General features: G+C 38.8%; 1 long non-coding RNA gene across 16 annotated transcripts; it reads right to left on the bottom strand.

The window, feature by feature from the left end:
- Positions 1–1,241: 1,241 nt before the first annotated feature.
- On the bottom strand, positions 1,242–26,830 carry LOC131661658 (uncharacterized). 16 transcript variants are annotated; one of them, XR_009301206.1, is made up of 7 exons: positions 26,417–26,826; positions 19,716–19,909; positions 7,050–9,351; positions 6,575–6,612; positions 5,250–5,285; positions 1,860–2,059; positions 1,265–1,762 (listed from the first exon to the last, which is right to left on the bottom strand). It is a non-coding gene; the product is annotated as an uncharacterized LOC131661658 (long non-coding RNA). The 16 variants fall into 16 exon arrangements; XR_009301203.1 differs by having other exon boundaries at positions 1,242–1,762; positions 5,250–6,612; positions 26,417–26,830; XR_009301214.1 differs by lacking the exons at positions 1,265–1,762; positions 1,860–2,059 and having other exon boundaries at positions 2,089–6,612; positions 7,050–7,589; positions 7,676–7,789; positions 8,451–9,351; positions 26,417–26,825.
- Positions 26,831–27,291: the final 461 nt, after the last annotated feature.

Genomic DNA, 27,291 nt, shown 5'->3' with positions numbered 1-27,291 from the left:
CTAGAGACAAACCCATACTAACTATGTGTGAATGGATCAGAAAATACTTGATGAATAGGTGTAGTAACTCTGCAATGAAACATGAAAAATGACCACACAATATAATGCCAATACCTAGGAAAAGATTGGATACTGAAGTGGCTATGAGTGGGCATTGGTTACCTACTTGGGCTATGGATGAAAAATTTCAAGTCACACACTCCTATAACAAACAACAGTTTATTGTAGATATAACTAGAAAGTCTTGTACTTGTAAGTTCTGGGAGTTAGTAGGCATACCTTGTAGGCATGCTGTTGCAGCACTAAGCTTTAGATAATAGAATCCAGAATTGTTTGTAGATGAATGCTACTCTAGGGATAAATATGCTCAATGTTATGGGTTTGCTGTGAGCCCTATTAATGGACAGGAAATGTGGCCTGAGGTTGATACTGAGGATCTTTTACCCCCAAACTACAAGAAAGGTCCAGGCAGACCTAGGAAGCCGAGGATTAGGGAAACCGGTGAGGAAGGGGCTAGAAGAAGATTGTCTGGTGTATCTTATAGATGCATTAAATGTGATAAGGTTGGACACAATGTGAAATCTTGCAAGAGCAAGAAACAGTATCCTAATGGTTTGAAGAGAAAGGTAATGTAAATGATGTCTGGTGATTATTATATTTCTGATGAGTTTAAATTGTTTCTAACGCTTAGTGTTTTCATTGCATGTAGCAGAAGTAGGTTAAGTCTGGTGTAAGTGCAGCTGAAACAAGTGCAAGTGTTGATGTCCCAAGTTAAACTGAAGCTGAAACTGGTGTAAGCGCAGCTGAAACAGGTGCAAGTGTTGAAGTCCCAAGTCAAACTGAACCTGTCCCAAGTCAAACTGAAGCTATCCCAAGTGAAAATCCTATAACACAGACTGCCTATTCTGCTGATGTATTTGGAGACATCACTGATGAGATGCTTTCAAGTATACCAGACATCAGTCAAAATGTGCAAACAAGCTCTGCCAAAAGTGTACCAATCAAGATCAAGAAGAGCAAAGCTAAGGTCAAGCAAGATTCCATCCCAAAGAGAGAGAGGCAAAGTGAGAGGGTCAAACTTTTCTGGTTTAAAAAACCAATCATTGGACCAGGTGCAGAGGATCAACCTATCACTTTAAGTGAAGAAGAGGATTGCAATGAAACTCAAGGTGCAAGGAAGGTTGCTAAGAAAGCTAAGAAGAAGTCTATTTATGATCTTTAGTGATTACTTGTAACTTGTTATTTATTGGCTGTTATTTTGGTGCACACTTTTGGTGCATTATTTTGTAATGACAATATCCAGCTTTTGGTGCAATATTTTGTAATGACAATTGCACACTTTTGGTGCACTAATTAATGAATATGTATAATCTTCAGCTTAATAGCAGTCATCAAATGTTTCATCAACTTTGGTTACAACATAAATCAACAATTTCATTCATCAAATTGTAACTAAACTCGTACATCAAATGTTTGACAGATGAAAGTAAATAAACTTCAACCTACATAAAATTGAGAATTACATCAACTTGTACATAAATGCAAAAAACAACCAAGAAAAAACAAGTGCCATCCTCAGCTTAACATCAGTCTTCCTCTCTACTTCAACCTTCAATTTTGCCTTTAATAACTTCTTCAAAACTGTTTATAACTCCTTTTCTGTTTTGTCACAGATTTTACAAACCCCTTGAATATTAGCATTCCATTTTAGTGAGTCTCCATATTCATCATCCCATATAAACAAATCGCAGCTATTCTCATTCTGCAAAAACAAAAAACCCAACACCCAGTGATTATCAACATTCGGGAGAAGAAAGAAACAGGTTAAAAAAAATCTGGAAATTCAAACTCAAACTTACCCCAGCATTGCGACACTTCCAAAACTTCCGATTTAGGTTTCGAGCTGTCGACGAAACCCACATCTTCATAGCTAGGTCATAGCCGCATCTGGCTGGACCCGTAAATGTATTGCTTGTGCTGCTTCCAATCAATTTTCTACAAGACATGATCCTTTGAACAACGATGGCTGCAGTTGGGACGATGGAGAAGAGCAAGAAAGCTGAAGTACAACAATGGAAGCACGCAAGAACGATGAAGAAGAAAATTTTGGGAAATCTATAACCTAATTTGCCAATTAACAAAGTTATATATTTAATTCCATGTCACCAAATAATTAAAATGCCAACAGGGATCATACTTGGCCAAGTCAGCGTAACATGAGTTTAGGGGTTAGTGATATTGAAATCTGAGTTTTATAAAGGGGCAACCTTAAAAAAAAAATTTAATAGGAGAAAATCCAAAACTCACCCAAATGGCAAGGGGTGACAACTATTTATCCTTTTTTTTATTACGTGATAGTAGTGTTAACAGTGCCAAATTGTTTTTTTTACACAAATTGTGTCCAAGGTCACACATGTTAATCGCGGCGATTAGTTTTGTTGTGGAGGATTGTATTAATTTACGTTTCTCTTTAAATTTTGTAGTTGTTAATTTTATTAGTCGTAACTTGAACTCTAATGCCCACAACTTAGTTGGGACAAAATGCTCGGGTCTAAAACCTGGCATGGGACGAATGTTGTTTCCCCTTCTTTTCGTTGAATGAATTTCTTTCCCATAAAAAAATGTTGATTGCTTTTCGTATGTTGTGAGTATTTGATAGCAAAATTATTTAGTAACCTACTTCTGTCAAACGCTAGGATTTGTCTTTAATTGTCCTATTCTCATAAACAACGTCACATATATATTAGCGGTACAGTGCCGACGAGCTATATAGTTTTGGGAAAAGCTAACATGTGCCCCAAGGGCACAAGTTAATGAGATATTTATAGAAATATTTTCTTGGAACGCGTGCATTCAATGTATCAAAACTTTAAATATGACCTTATTGCATTTAATTATATTTAACTTTTTCTAATTATAGTATCTTTAACATGTGCCCTTAGGGCACACGTTAGCATAACCCTTAATTTAAATTAAATGGAAAGATCTTAAAATTCACACAAATATTATCCACAATTATAATGTCAAAATTGTATGATTATATGGTCGCTTAATAACCAAATGATTGTTAAACTACCCTAATTATTTAAGAAAATACTCACATAATTAAAATTAAACAATAATTATGTTTATGTTATATACATATCAGTATAAAAAATTGATTGTACTTAAATATGTGAAAAAATTTAATTGCATGACATATAGGTAAAAAACTATAAGATCTTGCTAACGAGTGCCCTCAGGGCACTCTTTTAACATACTATATAAAAAAAATTCTTTATAAAAATTAATATTTCAATTTCCAATGCATTTTTAGTGCATTAAATACACATTTTTTTTTTTATAAAAAACTTACCACTTTAATCACTTAAAGAGTGCCCCAAGGGCACTGGTTAGCATTTCCCTTAAAAAAAGTCAAATGACTTTGATTTAGTTGGTTGAAGCAATAAGTTACAAAAGAAACCTCTGTTGTGTAAATATGATTAAATCATAATCACAAAAGATGTAGTGTGTAATTGTTCACGCTAATTGTTATGGTCGGTAAAAAAGAAGACATAATTTAGCCGAATAATTGCATACGTGCAACAATAAATATGTAGTCATTATAAGTTTATCCTTGTGGTTAATGATTGACGTCAAAGACGTCCTTTATCTCACAGAACTTATTACTAATATTTGATCACTGCGTGAAAGTACCACATACAGTTAATTCTTACAATTATAGATTGAGAAACAATTGTGTTTTTGGTATCTTGTTCGGATCTATAAAGAATATTGTGCATGTATATATAGTTATTTATATGCCTATTAATGTTGTTGTGTGTTTGTTGTTTTATTTCAATCGATCTAATTGTCGCTGCTACCGCTCTAAATTTTGTTGCTCAAATTAAATCTATCACTATGCTAAGTGAGGTGAACTTCATGTCTTGGAAAGAATATGTAGAGATCGTTCTTGGATGCATGGACTTATATTTATTCCTGACGAAAGAACGTCCCACCGCCACCGATGAGAACCCAAAATGAAAATAAAATACAAAAATGAGACTGCTCTAAGCGGATGTGCCTCATGGTGATCAAAAGATCCATATTTAAAATGATTAAGGGTTCCATTGCTGAGAGAGAAAGCACCAAGAGGTTCCTCGAAACTGTGGAGAAATATTTGCTAAAAATGATAAGGCTGTGGGAATTTTTTCTCAAAATAAGAACGTAAAGGAACAATCTAAGAGTCCACTTGCTTCTTTTGCAAGAAGGTTGGACACATGAAGAAGAAATGTTCCAAGTGCACCATGTGGCATAAAAGGATGGGTAATTTTCTCACACTTTTGTTTGTTCTAAAATTAATTTAATTTTTGTACGTAAGGATACTTAGTGGGTAGATTATGGTGTTACTACTCACATAATTATGTCTATGCATAGTTGCCTAGGGAGTCATCCGCCAAGTGATGCTGAAAGATTCATCTATTTGAGCGATGGCAATGAAATTGCAGTAAAGGCTGTAAGGGACTTTTAGATTATTATTAAAGACTGGTTTTCATTTAAATTTGGTTGAGATTTTTGTTGAACCATCTATTTGAAGGAATCTAATTTCTCTTTCTATTTTGGACAAATCAGGTTATGCTTGTTTGTGTAGAAATAATAAATTTAGTCTCATATGATTCAAATGTTGTTGGTTCCGGTTCTTTGAGGGTCTAGACCTCAGTATCTCAACATCTTTTGAACCACTCCCATTTGGCGATGGAAAGAGACTAGTTTGCTTATTGATTACTTTGTTTGAACTAAAAGGAAAATGAATTCCCTCAACGCCTGAAATAGATGGTTTATCACAAGCCGGACTTCCTACTATTGAAAAGCTAGGACCTAGGGAAAACGATTGACCAACAAATCTATGGTTTCTATGTAATTCTTTCATTTTTACTTCATCCATCAATTCTCTTTGTATTCAGTATTCTGTATAAGTTCAAACACCTGATGATAATACATAATTAAAATATATCAATAGTTTTACCAATTATAGGTAAACAAAAAAATTAAGTGAAACTATATCACCCATTCTAAAACTGATTAAAGTCAATATTGAACCGAACTCTTGTTGGTATCTCACTGCTAAGTATTTAAAAACTAGCTATTACATTTTTTCATATTTTGAGTCAAAACATGATAAATAATCATATCCTATATACTCGATCTTTAAGCACCCAAAACCTTTAATTTGCATAAGCCAAGAATGAAAATAAACTATAACTTCATACCTGATTGTTAAATATGGCCTCGTGCTCAAGCATCATCTGTTTCACAAAACAACATACATCTGTTGGCGCACTTAGAAGCTGGTTCTGATAATATTGTCCATTTACCAGTGCTTTATCACCATAATATTGTATACTTTTCTTCTCCTTATAAGGAGATGGAGGGTCAAACATTTTTATAAAACTCTTATTCTATTTACATCATCATTTTTATAGATACTAGTAATGTCCAATTTTTTATTCGTTTTGCTTATTTTATCTTGTTTTATTGTATAATGATTTTCAATAATAATATTATTAATTTCTTATACTATACACTAAATTTTATATATATATATATATATATATATATATATATATATATATATATATATATATATATATATATATATATATATATATATATATATATATATATATATGAGGAGGGATCAAATTACACCCGAAGAGTTACACCACGAGTTACACTCGTTCAATAACTACATCTCGAATTAATATTTTTTAAATTCAACCGTTGGATTGAAACATAATATCACATAGATCATACCTATAAAGTTTGAGCTTAATCTATAATGATTTACTAAAAATCGATGTTTTATATTTTCGTAAAAGATGTTTTTTTATCGGAAAATCGACTTGTATTTTCAACAAAAAATCAAATTTATTTATGGAAAAATCTATTTTTTATATTTTCGACAAATATCGATTTTTTTTCGAAAAAGTCAACTTTTTCGAAAAAAGCCAACTTTTTATATTGTCGACTAAAAAATTGTTTTCTTTTTCAGAAAAGTCGAGTTTTTATTGTTTCGAAAAAAATTGATTTTTTCCGGAATAGTCAACTTTTTTCCTTTTTGGAAAAAAATCGATTTTTCGATTAAAAAATCTTTTTCCAAAAAAATCATCTTTTTGTATTTTCGAAAAAAATCTATTTTTTTCCGGAAAAAGTCGACTTTTTTATTTTCGAAAATAACACGGTTATGTTTTTCGAAAAAGTCAATTTTTATATTTTCGATAAAAAATCTGTTCAAACTATTTAGTTTCAAACAAGTTATAATTTGGGGCTCTTACTTAGGCCCCATAAAAAACAAAAATACAAAGGGGCTTTGAAATATGGGGCCAAAAAATTATTTATTTAGTAAAGGGCCTAAAAAAGAGGGGCCTTATAAGGACCTAAATGATAGCACTTTACAATTTTGGGCTTTTTTGACCCCTCTAGTCCATACATTTACTGATGCTCATTTCATTTCACAATTGGAAAATATTTAATGTAAATGGATTTCAATTAATTTCAAGTTCAAGGGCAAGTAATGAGGAAATAAGAATGATACCTGAATATTCATTTATTCTCATAACTCCAATGATATCCCTGTAAATGGATATCAATTAGTTGACAATATTGAGTCATATTGCAATTGATCGCTTAATGGATCTTTAAAACTGAACACTCATATATTTGTGTGTTTCTAATAAATATCCTTCATATAGCAATGGTGAAGAATAATACCTTCTATAAGCTCCAAATTAACCACTTACCTCATCACTATATAATTAGGAAATATGATCACTCAACTAAAGGCATCCTAAAAATGTCACTGCCAGTTTTAATGAAGTCTAACCATAATTGGCCAATACTACCAAGCCTAGGGTTCCTCGATCCATGAAATAAACCATTCTCCTATAATTGATTTTACTTTGAATACTGTACTATGAAATCGTCAAAATTGAGTCCAATCCATCAAGTTTGAAGTGGAAATCATTTTCTACAACACTACAGGGATACAGTTGAATGAAGAATGAACCCACCTTATGAGATATCCAATTCAATGCATCGCGACAGTTGACCTCCATTTTGTGACTTCTAGCAGCTTCATCACGAAGTATCGAATAAAAATCAGACATAGCATCCAGACCTGATTTTGGTGACCCTGAGTTACCTTTGATCTTGCAGTGTGCATTGACACATCACTAATATTTGTGGTTAAAGAACAAAAAAAAATATAGAGTAACAGTTGTATTATAACATATAGAAGCATCACTTTTGTTATTGATATTTATAACAGAAGGGTTTATAAATTAACACATTCAATTCATGGAACATTAAAAACCGAGTAAATCGACGGTTTGTCCCGTTACACAGGTTTGACCATGTATAACATTTGAAATGGAAAAAGAAAACAATGTAATTTTCAAACTCACATGCATATCAATTTGAAAAATATTACCCGCACTTTTCATATAGATCGGCAAATTCACTAGATCAAAGTAGCCAAACTTTACGTCACTAGATCGACATAGAGATAGCACACAACACAATTGTACAGCACCTCGACTCCATTTTTTCAACTTCAACACCACAAGTTTAACAACAAAATCAATATAAACACTAACGATTGAATTAATAAAAAAACAACACATGTCATATCAATTACTTGATTGAAAGGGTTCTCGACGATTTATGGAAAGCATATAAATATATACTTTCCATATACCTCTGTAATTGCAACGTCAGCCAAGAAATAAAAGAAGTCTTCATCAATTTCAAGCTGCAGAACCAGGAGAAGATTGCTACTGTGACTAGGGGTGTTCATGGTACGGTTCATAAGAAAAACTGAACCGAACCGAACTAAACCATAATAAAAATTCACTCGAACTGAACCGAACCGTTTCAATTTACTATGAACCAAACTGAACCAAAATTATTGGTTTGATATACCATTTTGAAAATCCGAACCGTATAGAACCGTTAGAAGGCAATTTTTACCAAACCGAACTGTTTATCAAAGAACCAAACCGTTAAGCTATTTTTTATTTTTTATTTTAAAAAAATTTAAAATTATTTTAAGCATTTTTCCTTTTTAATTTTGGTTCGGTTCGGGTTTAGTTTCAATTCGGTTCGGTTTCAGTTACAGTTCGGTTTTAGAACTGTTTGTGCATAATGGTTTGGTTCACTAACCATACATAACGGTTCGGTTATTTTAATTTCAGTTCGGTTCAGTTCGGCGGTTCGGTTCAGTTCTTGGATTTTTTGAACAACCCTAACTGTGACGAGGTGTGTTGCTTTGCTTTAGACAAAATGGAAGAAATGCAAATCGCAATGAAGTGTGAGTAAATTAGAACCATGGAAGCAAGAGCGGGTCGGATTTTATTTGACATGACCCATTAAGTTCTGAAACGAGAAAGGTTTTAGAAATGCTGGAAATTTACCCAGTCCAGTCATAGTAAGGAAGCTTTGGAGTTTGACCCTGCCCTCTCTTCACGCAATATAGCCACCCTTCACCAAGTGAGTTCGAATTCTGTGTACCACCTGAAGATAGCTTTGCCTTCAGACGCACTGATTTGTGCGAACTCCATGAAGATTTAAAACATTCTTGGGAGCTGTTACAAGATATCAAAATGGATTCCAAATATATGAAAGAAAATAATACTGCGAGAAATAAAAGTTTGTGTGATTCAAATTCAACAGTTGTAAGTTGTAACAGTAAGTATTTAGTAGTAGTTCACAGTTCACTTGTTACGATATGCAACATTGCTCAATCTCACCTTCTATATTGTGCCCTTCGGAGCAACAATGTCATCCCTTTCACCATAATGCTAATCCCTAATAACTAAACCAATATGTTATAAATATTTAGTTAGATCAATCACTACTAACTTCTTTTTTTTTTACAATAACTAGAACAGTACTATTGGTCAGGATCATATCTATGTTGTATGTCGCAGATAGCAGAAAATAACGGTCTATTCGAATTCTACTATTCTACAATGTTATAGCCTCTATTTGGCAACACTTTACACTAAATTGTGTATCGCATAAAAAATAGAAGTTTTTTCATATCCGCTGTACCATAAAGCCACTACTATATCCACTATTTGACGACACTGGAGCAAATCAAGCATTATGCTGCAGTTCCAGCATACCAAACATTCCCTAAATATTCTAAAAGATCATATAGAATCTATTCTCATGGCTATTTCATTTCATAATTACCTATAAAGATTCAATAACCAAAATAACGGAACTTCAAACAACTAACAGTAGAACACAATCACATACCAGAATGCAGAACCTTCACGAGGAAGCTTCAATTCCATGCATTTCGGACACCTGACAAAACAAAAACAAAAACAAAAAACACGAAGTAAAAGTTAAAATCTATTTGATCAGAGCTATACCGTGTATTTCTAGTAGTGTGTACAGTGCTAGCAATTGCAAAGATAGTTTCCTATCGAAAAATTTAGTTTTTTCCCCATAATACATGAATTATTAAGGGAACTTAATAGAAAAAGGAAAAGAAAAGATGTGAATTAATCAGATTTCCACATCTTTTCAAATACATTTATCTTGAAGTATAATGAATGAAAGTAAATCTTAATATAAAATATTCATAACTCGAGTACAGTTGATGTGTCTTGAAGTAAACTAGTAAATTAATTTTTCCATGAGCAGATTAACATTTTAGTAGTCCATTTCAATAAGGAAAAAGCTATATAAATAAGTATTGAACCCTTGAACAAGGAGACCTACTACTTTTAGCAGTCAGCTTTACATAATGAAATAAGCATTCTAAAAGCCTTGCACTATAATGCCATTGAAAACCTTAACATATGGGTCTTCTTCACTTTTTACAAATCTTTGCACCTCAAAGTTACAAATTATAACCAAATATTTTATTCAACTTCCAAAGAAAAAATTAAGAAAACCTCACTACTAGAAAATCAATAATACTGTCATCATAACCTAGTTTTCAATTAGTCTCTCCAGCTCTTAACCCCTTTTTTAAAACAGATGCAACAAGATTTGAACAGATAAGGCTAATTCACCAGATAATAAAAAGGTGAAAGTCTTTACTGAAATGCTGAGCTAAAAGTGTATGCAAAAGAAAACAACATCCACGGAGAAGAAGAAAGAGGACGCAGCACCGAGCCCTGAGATCCTTAAAATAAGAGAGTCCTTTTGTAAAAGAACACATATCGACTACTTAGAGAAATTTTTAGCGCAACAATCAAGGGAGGGTAGAGCGAAGAACATTCTTACTTTTGCGAGACTTTCCTTTGAGTAGCGCAACAATCGGGGGAGGCTCAATCGGGAGAGGGTCGAGCGAGGAGCATTCTTACTTTTGTGGGACTTTCCTTTGAAGAACGCAACAATCGGGGGAGGGTCGAGAGAAGAGCATTCTTACTTTTGTGGAACTTTCGTTTGAGGAGCGCAACAATCGGGGGAGGGTCGAGTGAGGAGCATTCTTGTTTTTGTGGGACTTTCCTTTGAGGAGCGCAACAATCGGGGGAGGGTCGAGCAAGGAGCATTCTTACTCTTGTGGGACTTTTCTTTGAGGAGCGCAACAATCGTGGGAGGGTCGAGAGACGAGCATTATTAATTTTGTGGAACTTTCATTTGAGGAGCGCAGCAATCGGGGGAGGGTCAATCGAGGAGCATTCTTACTTTTGTGGGACTTTAACGCGAAAATCGAGGAAGGGTCAATCGGTGGTGGATCGAGCAAGGAGCATTCTTACTTTTGTGGGGCTTTCTTTTGAGGAGCGCAACAATAGAGGGAGGGTCGAGCGAGGAGCATTCTTACTTTCAATGGACTTTTTTTAAAGCATCGCAACAATCAGGAAAGGTTCGAGCGAGGAGCATTCTTACTTTTGTGGGACTTTCCTTTGAGAAGCGCAACAATCGGGTGAGGTGTCGAGCGAGAAGCATTCTTACTTTTGTAGGAATTTTCTTTGAGGAGCGCAACAATCGGGAGAGGAGCATTCTTACTTTTGTGGGGCTTTCCTTTGAGGAGCGCAACAATAGAGGGAGGGTCGAGCGAGGAGCATTCTTACTTGCGTGGGACTTTTCTTAAAGCATCGCAACAATCAAGAAAGGATCGAGCGAGGAGCATTCTTACTTTTGTGGGAATTTCCTTCGAGGAGCGCAACAATAGGGTGAGGTGTCGAGCGAGGAGCATTCTTACTTTCGTAGGAATTTTCTTGGAGGAGCGCAAGAATCGGGAGAGGGTGGAGCAAAGCACATGCTTACTTTTGTGGGACTTTCCTTTGAGGAGCACATCAATCGCGAGAGGGTCGAGCGAGAATATTCTTAATTTTGTGGGACTTCCCTTTGAGGAGCGCAACAATCGAGGAGGGGTTGAGCAAGGAGAATTTTTACTTTTGTGGGACTTTTTTTGAGGCGTGCAACAATCGGGAGAAGATTAATAAGGAGAGGGTCAATCGAGAAGCATTCATTTTTTGGTGGGATTTTCCTTTGAGGAGAGCAACAATCTGGGGAGGGTCATGTCAGCAGCATTCTTACTTTTGTGGGGCTTTCCTTTGAGCTGCGCAACAATCAATGGAGGGTCGAGCAAGGAGCATTCTTACTTTTCTGGGACTTTCCTTTAATGAAGGCAACAATCCGGAGAGGGGTCGAACGAGGAGCATTCTTAATTTGGTGGGACTTTCCTTTGAAGAGCGCAACAATTAGGGAAGGTCGAGCGAGGAGCATTCTTATTTTTGTGGGACTTTCTTTTGAAGAGCGCAATAATTGAGGGAGGGTCAATCGAAGAGGGTCGAGCGAGGAGCATTCTTACTTTTATGTGACTTTCCTTTGAGGAAACAGTTGGGGGAGGGTCAATCTGGGGAGGGTAGAGCAAGGTGCATTCTTACTTTTGTGGGACTTTTCTTTGAGGAGCGCAAAAATCGGGAGGGGGGGTGTCAAGCGGCAGGGGGTAAGGCCAGGAACATTCTTACTTTTTTGAGACTTTCTTTTGAGGAGCGCAAAAATCAGGGGAGGGTCGAGCGAATAACATTCTTACTTTTGTGGGATTTTCCTTGAAGGAGTGCAACAATCCGGGGAGGGTCGAGCGAGGTGCATGCTTACTGTTGTGGAACTTTCCTTTGAGGAGCACAACAATCGGGGGAGGGTCGAGCATGAACATTCTAACTTTTGTGGGACTTTCCTTTGAGGAGAACAACAATCTGGGGAGGGATCGAGCGAGGAGAATTCTTACTTTTGTGCACTTTCCTTTGAGGAGTGCAACAATCGGGAGAGGATTAATTAGGGTGGAGTCGATCGAGGAGCATTCTTACTTTTGTGGGATTTTCCTTTGAAGAGCGCAACAATCTGGGGAGGGTCAAGTTAGTAGCATTCTTACTTTTGTGGGACTTTCCTTTGAGCATATCAACAATCGAGGGAGGGTCGAGCCAGGAGCATTCTTACTTTTTTGGGACTTTCCTTTAATGAGCGCAACAATCCAGGGAAGGGTAAAGCGAGGAGCATTCTTAATTTTTTGGGACTTTCCTTTGAGGAGCACAACAAACAGGGAAGGACGGGCGAAATACATTTTTACTTTTGTGGGACTTTCCTTTGGAGAGCGCAATAATCGAGGGAGGGTTAATCGAAGAGGATCGAGCGAGGAGCATTCTTACTTTTATGGAATTTTACTTTGAGGAAACAATTGGGGGAGGGTCAATCAGGAGAAGGTCGACCAACGTGCATTCTTACTTTTATGGGACTTTATTTTGAGGAGCACAACAATCGGGGGAAGAGTCGATCGAGGTGCATTCTTACTCTTGTGGGACTTTCTTTTGAGTAGCACAATAATAGAGAGAGGGTTAATCGTGGGAGGGTAAAGCGAGGAGCATTATTACTTTTTGGTACTTTTCTTTGAGGAGCCCAACAATAGGGTGAGGGTCGAGTGAGAAGCATTCTTACTTTTGTGGGACATTTCATTGAGGGGCGCAATAATCTAGGGGCGGGGGGGTCCATCGGCAGAGGGTAAAGCGAGGAGCGTTTTTACTTTTCTGGGATTTTCTTTTGAGGAGCGCAACAATCATGGGAGGGTCCAGAGAAGAACATTCTTACTTTTGAGGAGCGCAACAATCGGGGGAGGGTCGAGCGAGGAGCATTTTTACTTTTGGGGGACTTCCCTTTGAGGAACGCAATAATCGGGGGAGGGTCAATCGGTGGTGGGTCAAGCGAGGAGCATTCTTACTTTTGTGGACTTTCCTTTGAGGAACGCAACAATAGAGGAAGGGTCGAGTGAGGAGCATTCTTACTTTCGTGGGACTTTTCTATGAGGAGCGCAACGATCTAAAATGGTCAAGCAAGGAGCATTCTTACTTTTGTGAGACTTTCCTTTAAGGAGCGCAACAATCGGAGGAGGGTCGAGCGAGACGCATGCTTACTTTTGTGGGACTTTCCTTTGAGGAGCACAACAGTCGAGGAGGGTCGAGCGAGAAGATTCTTATTTTTGTGGGACTTTCTTTGAGGAGCGCAACAATCGAGGGAGGGTTCGACTGAGGAGAATTCTTACTTTTGTGGGACTTTCCTTTGAGGAGGGCAACAATCGGGAGAGGATTAGTAAGGGGAGGGTCGAGCGAGGAGCATTATTACTTTTTGGGACTTTGACAAGCGCAACAATCGGGGGAAGGTCGAGCGAGGAGCATTCTTACTTTTGAGGGACTTTTCTTCGAGCAGCGCAACAATCGAGGGAGGATCGAGTGAGGAGCATTTTCTCTTTTCTAGGACATTCCTTCGATGAACGCAACAATCCGAGGAGGGGTCGAGTGAGGAGCATTCTTAATTTGGTGGGACTTTCCTTTGAGGAGCGCAACAATTAGGGAAGGTCGAGCGAGGAGCATTCTTACTTTTGTGGGACTTTCTTTGGAAGAGCGCAATAATCGAGGGAAGGTCAATCGAAGAGGGTCAAGCAAGGAGCATTCTTAATTTTATGGAAATTTCCTTTGAGGAAAGAATTTGGGAGGGTAAATCTGGGGAGGGTCGAGCAAGGTGCATTCTTACTTTTGTGGGACTTTTCTTTTAGGAGCGGAACAATCGGGGGAGAGTCGAGCGAGATACATTCTTACTCTTGTGGGACTTTCTTTTGATTAGCGCAACAATAGAAGGGGGGTTAATCATGAAGGGTCCAGCGAGGAGCATTATTATTTTTTGGGACTTTTCTTTGAGGAGCGCAACAATCGGAAGAGGGTTGAGCGAGGAGCATTCTTACTTTTGTGAGACTTTTCTTTTAAGGAGCGCAACAATCAAGGGGGGGGGGGGGGGGGGGGGGGGTCAATCGGTAAAGGGTCAAGCGAGGAACATTCTTACTTTTCTGGGACTTTCTTGTGAAGAGCGCAACAATCAGGGAAGGCTCTAGCGAAGAGCATTCTTACTTTTGCGGAACTTTCTTTTGAGGAGCGCAACAATCGGGGGAGGATCGATCGAGGAGCATTCTATCTTATGTGGGACTTTCCTTTGAGGAGCGCAACAATCGGGGGAGGGTCGAGCGAGGAGCATTTTTACTTTTGTGGGACGTTCCTTTGAGGAGCGCAACCATCGGGGGAGGATCGAGCGAAGAGCATTCTTACTTTTGTGGAACTTTCCTTTGAGGACCGCAACAATCGGGGAAGGGTCGAGCGAGGAGCATTCTTACTTTTGAGGGACATTTCTTTGAGGAGCGCAACAATCCGGTGGGGGGGGGGGGGAGGGGTCAATCGTTATAGGGTCAAGCGAGGAGCATTCATACTTTTATGGGACTTTCGTTTTAGGAGCGCAACAGTCAGGGGAGGATCGAGCGAAAAGCATTCTTGCTTTTATGGAACTTACCTTTAAAGAGCGCAACAATCGGGGGAGGGTCGACCGAGGACCATTCTCACTATTGTGGGACTTTGCATTGAACAGCGAAACAATCGGAGGAGGGCCGAGCGAGGATCATTCTTAGTTTTGTGGGAATTTTCTTTGAGGAGCGCAACAATCGGGGAAAGGGTCAAGCAAGGAGCATTCTTATTTTTAGGGTACTTCCCTTGGAGGAGTGCAACAATCGGGAGATGGTCAATCGGGGGAGGGTCGAGCGAAGAACATTCTTAGTTTTGTGGGACTTTCCTTTGAGGAGCGCAACAATCAGGGGAGAGTCTAGCGAAGAGCATTCTTACTTTTGTAAAACTTTCTTTTGAGCAGCGCAACAATCGGGAGAGGGTCGAGCGAGGAGCGTTCTTACTTTTATGGGACTTTCCTTTAAGGAGCGGAACAATCAAGGGAGGGTCGAGCGACGAGCATTCTTACTTTTGTGCGACTTTCCTTTGAGGAGCGCAACAATCGGGGGACGGTCGAGCGAAGAGCATTCTTACTTTTGTGGGACTTTCCTTTGAGGAGCGCAACAATCGAGGGAGGGTCGAGTGAGGTGCATTCTTACTTTTGTGGGACATTCCTTTGAGCAGCGCAACAATCGAGGGAGGGTCGAGCGAGGAGCTCTCTTACTTTTGTGGAACTTTCTTTTGATAAGCGCAACAATCGGGGGAGGGTCAATCGGGGGAGGGTCAGGCGAGGAGCATTCTTACTTTCGTGGGACTTTCCTTTGAGAAGTGCAACAATCGTGGGAGGATCGAGCGAGGAATATTCTTACTTTTGTTGGACCTTCCTTTTAGGAACGCAACGATTGGGGGAGGGACAATCGGGGGAGGGTCGAGCGACGAGCATTCTTACTATTGCGAACATTCCTTTGAGGAGTGCAACAATGGGGGAGGGTCGAGCGATATACTTACTTTGTGGGACTTTCCTTTGAGGAGCGCAACAATCGGAAGATGATCTATCGGGGAGGGTCGAGCGAGGAGCATTCTTACTTTTGTGGGATTTCCAATGTGGAAATATTTCCCCCACACTACTTACACTTGCTATATTCTTAACAGAAATCAATTCACTTACGTAGCTCCTAATATATGGCATATACTTTAGACTTGAAATCCATTACAATGTTTACCACTATTAGATGCATTAAGGGGTAGCTATACTAGTTGATATTGTAAGGATGACTGACACCTGTCTGTATCCCTAACCTGCTATAGCAGGTCATCTCTTTGTAATATAAAAACAAGTTAGTTATCTTTTGTAACTAACTTTTGATCAATTAGAAGTTGTTGAGACTCAATGAAGATCTCTTTCTCTCTTTCTATTATGGTATCAGTAGACTAAGTCGTAGCTTTATCGTTCTGTGGCCATGGCGTCGTCGCCTTCCACCGCTAGCTCCGCTTCCGATCGTGAAGATCCGTCACCGGCGAAGAGTGCACCGGTCGTTTCTGAGGATCTTCGCCGTTTCAATTTCGCTCTTAAGCTTTCGCAGAAGTTAGATGAGAAGAATTTCCATCTATGGAGGCAACAAGTTGAGCCATTCATCAACGCGCACGGACTCACTGAGTTCGTTGTTTGCACGCGTGTTCCGCCTCGTTTTCTCGATGATGAAGCTCGCAATTTTGGATCTGAGAATCCTACCTACTCCGCGTGGCTTCAGAAGGATCAAATGCTACTCTCGTGGTTACAATCCACGTTATCGAGTGAGATCCTTTCCCGCATGTTAGGTTGCACTCACGCACATGAACTTTGGGATCGTCTCTTTCAGTACTTTCAGAAGCAAACACGTGCTCGTGCACGTCAGTTACGAGTTGAACTTCGTGCGATGAAGCTTGAATCGCTTTCTGTTCAGGATTATCTTCTCAAGATTTGCATAATCGTTGATTCTCTTGCTTCGATTGAGAAGCATTGTTACTTTGGTCAACTATCCTTTGAGGAGAGCAATAAATCGGAGAGGGTCAATCAAGGGAGGGTCGAGCGAGGGACATTCTTACTTTTGTGGGACTTTTTTTTAGGAGCGCAACAATCGGGGGAGGGTCGAGCGAGTAGCATTCTTACTTTTTTGGGACTTTCCTTTTAGCAGTGCAACAATCAACGGAGGGTCGAGCGAGGAACATTTTGACTTTTGTGGAACTTTCCTTTGAGCAGTGCAACTATCAGGGGAGAATCAAGCGAGGAACATTCGTACTTTTGTTTTACTTTTCTTCGAGTTGCACAACAATCAGGTGAGTGTCGATCGAGGAACAATCTTATTTTTGTGTGACTTTTCTTTGCGGAGCAAAACAATCATGGGAGGGTCAATCGAGGGAGGGTCAAGCGAGGAACATTCTTACTCTTCTGGAACATTCCTTTGAGGAGCGCAACAATCGAGGGAGGGTCGGGCGAGGACCATTCTTAGTCTGTGGGACATTACATTGAGCAGCGCAACAATCGGGGGAGGGTCGAACAAGCAGTATTCTTACTTTTGTGGGACTTTCCTTTTATGAGCGCAACAATCGGGGGGATGGTCGATGGAGGAGAATTCTTACTTTTGTGGAGCTTTTCTTTTGAGGGTCGAGCGAGGAGCATTCTTACTTTTGTGGGACTTTCCTTTGGGCAGCTCAACAATCGAGGGAGGGTCGAGCGAGGAGCATTCTTACTTTTATGAGAAATTTCTTTGAGGAGTGCAACAATTGGGGGAGTGGTTGTGCGAGGAGCATTCTTACTTTTGTCGGACTTTCCTTTAAAGAGTGCAACAATCGGGAGAGGGTCGAGCTATGAACATTCTTACTTTTGTGGAACTTTCCTTTGAGGACCGCAACAATCGAGGGATGGTCAATTTGGGGAGGGTCGAGGGAGGAACATTCTTGCTTTAGTGGGACTTTCCTTAGAGGAGTTCAATAATCAGGGGAGGACCGAGCGAGGAGCATTCTTAATTTTGTGGGACTTTGCTTTGAGGAGTGCAACAATCGATGGAAGGGCAGAGCGAGGAGCATTCTTACTTTTGTGGAACTTTCCTTTGAGGAGCGCAACGATTAGGGGAGGGTCAATCGGGGGAGGGTCGAGCGAGGAACATTCTTACTTTTGTGGGACTTTCTTTTGAGAAGCGCAACAATCGGGAGAGGGTTGAGCGAGCAGCATTTTAACTTTTGTGGGACTTTCCTTTTAGAAGCGCAACAATCGAAAGAGGGTCCATCGGGAGAGGGTCGAGCGAAGAGCATTCTTAGTTTTGTGGGACTTCCAATGTGGGATTATTTCCCCCACACTACTCACACTTTCTATATTCTTAACAGAAATCAAATGCACTTATGTAGCTCCTAATATATGTCATATGCTTTAGACTTAAAATCCATTACAACGTTTTCAATTGATGAAAACTAACAACTCCTATGTTTAGAAGAATATGTGAATATTACAGTCATAATAGATGTTGCAATGTTTAGCAGTACCACAATCGAATGGGTACTACAGACTGCCAATAAGAAGAGAGTAAATCCCTAAATTAACCAAACTATAGGGTTGCAGAAGGGTTAGCTATGTAACAAGCATTTGTGATAATATGCATTCAGGTCCCAAAATACAAGCATTTATTAGTGTTCACCTACAAGTGTAATCTGACATGATTTATGTTTGCAAGAAGACAAACAAGTTTACTAGGACGAAAACCCAACCGTTCATTCACTACAATACCGTTCATTCACTACAATATAACTTGGATAACGACCATTTAACAGGAAAAAACTACTATAAATATGAAAAGCTTACACTAATGCAATGATCTGATGATACACCAATTAGGTGAAAATACTTCTGAACACCCAATATTGGAAAAAGGAAGCTTTAAAATCACTATATTCTAATCATTTTCAAGTAAGCCAATAACTCTAATCATGAATCAAATCTTGTCACATTTTCAAATTCACCCAATAAAATAGCGGCAACTATGCAAGAAAATTACCCACTCGAATTTTGGCTTAGTTGTCAAAAGTAATTTGATGGAGGACAAGGATTGGAAAAATACATCTTAATCCAACTTATCACGCCACAGGTTGAAACCACATTGCAATGTGACCACAGGTTTCAAATGCATCAAAAAAGATTCATTCTTCACCGATTAATCTCGGGCCAAGGAGTTTCAAAATCGCAGTGAAACAGTTACACATAAGCTCATAAGTGTAATGCAAAATCTACTAAAAATGTGGAGCAGCTTCAAATTTCATCCTTAGCTCCATAATTTCAAATTAAGCATCACACTTTCATCCTTAGCTCCACAATTTCATCCTTAGGAAAATACATCTGAATCCAACTTATCACACCACAGGTTGAAACCATATTACAAATTGACGACAGGTTTCAAATACATTAAAAACAATTCATTATCTACCGATTAATCTCGGGAGGAGAAATTTCAAAACCGCATTGAAATAGTTACACATAGGCTCATCAGTGTAATGAAAAATCTACTAAAAAAGTGGAGCAGCTTCAAATTAGGCATCACAATTTCATCCTTAGCTCCAAGTTTGAGTAAAAATGATCAAAAACAGAATAAAGTAACACAAAATCTTAAAAATGGTCAAGATCAGAATAAAGTAACACAAAATCTTAATCTATTCACACTGAACCAATTATATCAGTAGTTTTACCAATTATAGGTAAAAAAAGAAAATTAAGCGAAACTATATCACCCATTCTAAAACTGATTTAAGTCAATATTGAACCGAACTACTGTCGGTATCTCACTGTTAAGTACTTAAAAACCATCGATTGAAAATTTTTATATTGAGTCAAAACATGCTAAATAATCATAAACTTTATATTTGCTCTTTAAGCACCCAAAACCTTTAATGTGCATAAGCCAAGAATGAAAAGAAGCTAGAACTTCATACCTGATTCTTAAATATGGCCTCGTGCTCAAGCATCATCTGTTCCACAGCATCCTTATCATATGTTGAACATATATCTGGTGCAGCACTTGCAAGATGGTTTCGATAATATAGGTGCCAACCACAACTGCTGGATTCCTCGTTAAGATCTCTCATTGAGCAGTTTCCCGGAAGACTCTGAACTTTGGTTCCCATCCCTATAATTGATCGCAGATATATTTTAATAAGAAATTTCCTTCATAAATTAAGTAGTGATATATAGCTTCTCCTTCGACTCAATAATATCGCAATCCATGCAGTATCTTAATTTATTTCATACTCATTCCAAATACAACATGCCATCAAATAACTCAATCCTTGAAAAGTAGTCATACAATTAAATGACTCGTAACTAGATTTAATGATGTAAAGCCATATCCAAATAGTTACCCAAACGATGAAACAGTAACACTCCTATCAAAAAAATTAGTTTTTCTCCATAATACATGAATTATTAAGGAAACTTAATAGAAAAAGGAAAAGAATAGGTGTGAATTAATCAGATTTCCACATCTTTTCAAATACATTTATCTAGAAGTATAATGAATGAAAGTAAATCTTAATATAAAACAGTCATAACTCAAGTACAGTGAAGTAAACTAGTAAATTAATTTTTCCATTAGCAGATTAACATTTTAGCAGTCCTTTTCAATAAGGAAAAAGCTACATAAATAAGTATTGGACCCTTGAACAAGGAGACCTACTACTTTTAGCAGCCAGCCTTACATAATGAAATAAGCATTTTAAAAGCCTTGCACTATAATGCCATTGGAAACCTTAACATATGGGTCTTCTTCACTTTTTACAAGTCTTTGCACCTCACAGTCACAAATTAAAACCAAATATTGTATTCAACTTCCAAAGAAAAAAGTAATAAAACCTCACTAGAAAACCAATTATACTGCCATCATATCCTAGCTTTCACTAAGTCTCTCCGGCTCTTAACCCCTTATTTAAAACAGATGCAACAAGATTTGATAAGGCTAATTCACCAAAGAATAAAAAGGTGAAAGTCTTTACTGAAATGCTAAGCTAAGAGTGTATGTAAAAAAAACCAACATCCATGGAGAAGAAGAAAGAACGCGCAGAAGCACCGAGCTCGGAGACCCTTAAACTAAAAGACTCCTTATTGTAAAAGAACACATATTGACTGCTTATAGAAATTGTTAGAGCAACAATAAGGGGAGGGTCAAGCAAAGAGCATTCTAACTTTTGTGAGACTTTCCTTTAAGCAGCGCAACAATCGGGAGAGGGTCAAGCGAGGAACATTCTTACTTTGTGGGACTTTCCGTTAAGGAGCACAACAATCGGGGAAACATCGAGCGAAGTGCATTATTACATTTGTGGGACTTCCCTTTGAGGAGCGCAACAATCGGGGGAGGGGTCGAATGGGGAGCATTCTTACTTTTGTGGGACTTTCCTTTGAGGAGCGCAACAATCGGGGGAGGGTCGAGCAAAGGAGCATTGTTACTTTTGTGATACTTTCCTTTAAAGATCGTAACAATCCAGTGAAAGTCAATCGAAGAGGGTCGAGCGAGGAGCATTCTTACTTTTGTGGAATTTTCCTTTGAGGAGCGCAACAATCGAGGGAGGATCAATTGGGAGAGGGTCAATCGAGGAGCATTCTTACTTTTGGGGGACTTTTCTTTGAGGTACGCAAAAATCGGGAGTGGGACGAGTGAGGAGTATTCTTATTTTTGTTGAACTTTTTTTTAGGAGCGCAACAACCAGGACAAGGGTCGTGCAAGGAGCATTCTTACTTTTGGGACTTTTCTTAGAGGAGCGCAACAATCGGGGGAGGGTCGAGCGAGGAGCATTCTTACTATTGTGGAAATTTCCTTTGAGGAGCGTAAAAATCGGGGGAGGGTTGGGCAAGGAGCATTCTCACTTTTGTGGGACTTTATTTTGAGCACCGCAACAATCGGGGGAGGGTAGAGCGTGGAACATTCTTAATTTTGTGAGACTTTCCTTTGAGGAGCGCAATAATTAGGGGAAGGATAGAGCGAAGAACATTCTTATTTTTGTAGGACTTTCCTTTAAGGGACAACAATCGGGAGAGGGTCAATTCGGGGAGGTTCGAGGAAGGAGCATTCTTACTTTTGTGGGACTTTCCTTTGAAAGCGCAACAATCAAGGGAGGGTCGAGCGAGGAGAATTCTTACTTTTGTGGGACTTCCCTTTGAGCAACGCAACAATCGAGGAAGGTTCGAGCGAGGAGCAATCTTACTTTTTGGGTCTTTCCTTCAAGGAGTACAACAATCGAGGGAGGGTCAATCGGGGGAGGATCGAGGGAGGAGCATTTTTACATTTGTGGGACTTTCCATTGAGGTGCGCAGCAATCGTGGGAGGGTCGAGTGAGGAGCATTCTTATTTTTGTGGGACTTTCTTTTAAGGAGCGCAACAATCGTAGGAAAGGTTGAGCGAGGAACATTCTTATATTTGTGGGACTTTCCTTTTAAAATGTAACAATCGGGGATGGGTCGTGCAAGGAGAATTCTTACTTTGTGGAACTATCCTTTGAGGAGCGCAATAATCGGTGGAGGGTTGGGCGAGGAGCATTCTTACTTTTGTGGGACTTTCCTTTGAGGAGCGCAAAAATCGAGTGAAGGTCGAGTGAGTAGCATTCTTACTTTTATGGGACATTCTTTTGAGCAACGCAACAATCGAGGGAGTGTCGAGCGAGTAGCATTCTTACTTTTATAGGACTTTCTTTTGAGCAACGCAACAATCGAGGGAGGGTCGAGCGGGGAGCATTCTAACTTTTGTGGGACTTTACTTTGAGGAGTGCAACAATCGAGGGAGGGTCTAGCAAGGAGCATTCCTACTTTTGTGAGACTTTTCTTTGAGCAGCACAACAATCGAGGGAGGGTCTAGCGAGGAGAATTATTACTTTTGTGAGACTTTCATTTGAGGAGTACAACAATCGGGGGAGGGTCAAGCTAAGGAGCATTCTCACTTTTGTGGGACTTTCCTTTGAGGAACGCAACAAATGGGGGAGGATCTAGTGAGGTGTGGGACTTTTCTTAAAGCAACACAACAATCGAGGGAGGGTCGAGAGAGGAGCATTCTTACTTTTATGGAACTTTCCTTTGTGCAGCGCAACAATCGGTGGAGGGTCGAGCTAAGGAGCATTCTTACTTTTGTGGGACTTTCCTTTGAAGATCGTAACAATCCAAGGAAAGCTTGTCCTAGAGGCTTGGGCAAGGAGCATTCTTACTTTTGTGAGACTTTTCTTTGAGGAACGCAACAATCAAGGGAGGGTCAATCGGGGGAGGGTTGATCGAGGAGCATTCTTAGTTTTGGTGGACTTTCCTTTGAGGTGTGCAATAATTGAGAAAGGGTCGAGTGAGGAGCGTTTTTATTTTTGTGGGACTTTATTTTGAGAAGTGCAACAATTAGGAGAGAGTCTATCGGGGGAGGGTCGATCGAGGAGCATTCTTACTTTTGGAGGACTTTCCTTTCAGGTGTGCAACAATCGAGAGAGGGTCGAGTGAGGAGCATTCTAACTTTTGTGGGACTTTCCTTTGAAGAGCGCAAAAATTAGGGGAGAGTCAATCGTGGGAGGGTCGAGCGAGGAGCATTCTTACTTTTGTGGAAATTTTCTTTGAGGAGCGTAACAATCAGGGGAGTGTCAGGCAAGGAGCATTCTTATTTTTGTGGGACTTTACTTTGAGCACTACAACAATCGGGGGAGGGTCGAGCGAGGAACATTTTAACTTTTATGGGACTTTCTTTTGAGAAGCGCAATAATCGGAGGAAGGGTAGGGCGAGGAACATTCTTATTTTTGTTGGACTTTCTTTTGAGGGGAACAATCGAGAGAGGGTCAATTCAGGGAGGATCGAGAAAGGAGTATTCTTACTTTTGTGGGACTTTCCTTTTAGGGGTGCAAAAATCGAGGGAGGTTCAAACGAGGAGCATTTTTACTTTTGTGGACTTTCCTTTGACCAACGCAACAATCGAGGAAGGTTCGAGCGAGGAGCATTCTTACTTTTGTGGGACTTTCCTTCGAGGAGCGCAACTATCTAGGGAGGGTCAATCGGGGGATGTTCGAGCGAGGAGCATTCTTACAATTATGGTACTTTCGATTGAGGTGCGCAACAATCGGGGGAGGTTCGAGTGCTGAGCATTCTTATTTTTGGTGGACTTTCTTTTGATGAGCGCAATAATCGGGGGAAAGGTCGAGCGAGGAGCATTCTTACTTTTGTGGGACTTTTTTTTTAAAATGCAACAATTGGGGGAGGGTCGTGCGAGGAGCTTTCTTACTTTTGTGGAACTATCCTTTAAGGAGCACAACAATTGGGGGAGGGTCGGACAAGGAACATTCTTACTTTTGTGGGACTTTCCTTTGAGGAGCCCAACAATCCAGGGATAGTCGAGCGAGGAGCATTCTTACTTTTGTGGGACATTCCTTTGAGCAAAGGAACAATCGAGGGAGGGTCGAGCGACGAGCATTCTTACTTTTATGGGACTTTCCTTTGAGGAGTGCAACAATTAGGAGTGAGATTCAGCGAGGAGCATTCTTACTTTTGTGGGACTTTCCTTTGAGGAGAGCAACAATCAAGGGAGGGTCAATCAGGGGAGGGTCAAGCGAGGAACATTCTTACTTTTGTAGGACTTTCCTTTGAGGAGCGCAATAATCGGGAGAGGGTCGGGCGAGGAGTATTCTTACTTTTGTGGGTCATTACTTTGGGCAGAGCAACAATCGGGGGAGGATCGAGCGAGGAACGTTCTTAATTATGTGGGACTTTCCTTTGAGGAGCGCAATAATCGGGGGAGGGTCGAGCGAAGAACATTCTTACTTTTATGGAATTTCCTTTGAGCAGCGCAACAATCAAGGGAGGGTCGAGCGAGGAGCATTCTTACTTTTGTGGGACATTCCTTTGAGGAGCGCAACAATCGAGGGAGGGTCAATCGGGGGAGGGTCAAGGGAGGAGCATTCTTTCTTTAGTGGGACTTTCCTTTGAGGAGCGCAACAATCGGGGGAGGATCGAGCGAGTAGCATTCTTAATTTTGTGAGACTTTCCTTTAAGGAGTGCAACAATCGAGGGAGGGGCCGAGTGAGGAACATTCTTTCTTTTGTGGAACTTTCTTTTGAGGAGCGCAACGATTGGGGGAGGGTCAATCGGGGGAGGGTCGAGCGAGGAACATTCTTACTTTCGTGGAACTTTCCTTTGAGAAGCGCAACAATCGGGAGAGGGTCGAGCGAGCAACATTCTAACCTTTGTGGGACTTTCCTTTTAGAAGCGCAACAATCGAAAGAGGGTCCATCGAGAGAGGGTCGAGCGAAGAGCATTCTTACTTTTGTGGGACTTCCAATGTGGGATTATTTCCCCCACACTACTCACACTTTCTATATTCTTAACAGAAATCAAATGCACTTATGTAGCTCCTAATATATGTCATATGCTTTAGGCTTAAAATCCATTACAATGTTTTCAATTGATGAAAACTAACAACTCCTATGTTTAGAAGAATATGTGAATATTATAGTCATAATAGATGTTGCAATGTTTAGCAGTACCACAATCGAATGGGTACTACAGACTGCCAATAAGAAGAGAGTAAATCCCTAAATTAACCAAACTATAGGGTTGCAGAAGGGTTAGCTATGTAACAAGCATTTGTGATAATATGCATTCAAGTCCCAAAATACAAGCATTTATTAGTGTTCACCTACAAGTCTAATCTGACATGATGTATGTTTGCAAGAAGACAAACAAGTTTACTAAGAACGAAAACCCAACAGTTCATTCACTCCAATACAACTTGGATAAGGACCATTTAACAGGAAAAACTACTAAAGATATGAAAAGCTTACACTAATGCAATGATCTCATGATACACCAATTAGGTGAAAATACCTCTGAACACCCAATATTGAAAAATGAAAGCTTGAAAATCACCATATTCCAATGTTATTTTGTCTAACAGTTGAACAAGCAGTACACGTAAGCCAATAAGTCTAATCATGAATCAAAACTTGTCACATTTTCAAATTCACCCAATATATTAGTGGCAACTATGCAAGAAAATTACCCACTCGGATTTTGGCTTAGTTGTCAAAAGTAATTTGATGGAGGACAAGGATTGGGAAAATACATCTGAGCCCAACTTATCATGGACGCCACAAGTTGAAACCATATTGCAATGTGACCACGGGTTTCAAATGCATAAAAAAAAGATTCATTCTTCACCGGTTAATCTCGGGCCAAGGAATTTCAAAATCAAAGTGAAATTGTTACATATAAGCTCATCGGTATAATGAAAAATCTACTAAAAAAGTGGAGCAGCTTCAAATTAGGCATCACAATTTCATCCTTAGCTCCACAATTTCAAATTAGGCATTACAATTTCATCCTTAGCTCCAAGTTTGAGTAAAAATGATCAAGAACAGAATAAAGTAACACAAAATCTTTATCTATTCACACTGAACCATGCAAGTCTTCCATCAATTTAATTACACTACCCAATCACAACAATTTCTCGATCTTTCATACATAATAGCATAACAAGAGATTAAAAACCCAGCCACAAAAAGAGAGAAAAAACCTAAACGAATGACAAATTTGAATAAAGCAGATCCTATTCCACAATCACCAAACCAACGGTTTATTCATCACACAGAAAGAACAATTCAATTCAGAAAGTATAACTTAAAAAATTACCTCAAGCCCACTTCCTTGTATCAGTTCCTATTAAGAATCCGCCATGGATTCTACCACTGAAAACATAAGAAAAATTAAGTATATCGACTCCAAAAAAAAGTTTGGTTATTAAAAGAAAAAATTAAGAAACAACATTGAAAAAGCTTAGATGGTCATCTATTTGTTCTTTCTCTTTTCTCTGTTTTAGACATATACAACAAAGTGAAGAAAGAAAAATTAACTGAGGTTTTATTTTTTAGAGAGAGAAAGAAAAATAAAGTGAGGTTTTTTTAGAGACGGAAAAAGAGTATAGTTTAGAGAGAGATCCCAGAACAGTGACATGAAATTTGTCAATATCCGGTCTCTTTGTATTCTCTGCTTTTTCTTCTTCACTTCTTTTTCTCTCTCTCCCTTCTTTTTCTTTTCTTCTGTTTTTATATATAAATTAATATTGGTATTTATTTTAAACCCTTCGGTTCTTGAGATATAAAACAAATAGGAGTAGTTGTTTCTAGATTCTCTCAACTTTCCTTGATTTCTGGTTAAAATAAATATCAAATCAAGATTTTCTATTTCTGCATATAATTAGAGAATTTTTCTATATAGGTCGGAAATAACACTGTCAAAATTTAAGATATTAATTATTCTGTACATCTGAATTCATTTTAAAAAATTTAAGATATTAGTTAATTTGAATATTTAAATTAATCGAAAAAAATTTAGAATATTGATTAGTTTGACAAACATATTTAAATTAACCAATATCTTAAAAAACAATTGATTTTATTTTTAAAAATATATATTTATAATATAGTTTTAATAAAATTAAAGTGAATTATTATTAATAAATAATAACTTAAATACAAAGAGATTGAATAAAATCTTAATTTTGTAAT

Source organism: Vicia villosa, linkage group LG3 (genome assembly GCF_029867415.1).
Source record: "Vicia villosa cultivar HV-30 ecotype Madison, WI linkage group LG3, Vvil1.0, whole genome shotgun sequence".
Lineage (NCBI taxonomy): Eukaryota > Viridiplantae > Streptophyta > Magnoliopsida > Fabales > Fabaceae > Vicia > Vicia villosa.
Note: the sequence above shows the minus strand (reverse complement) of the source record. Positions and strands in the feature narration are given on the sequence as shown.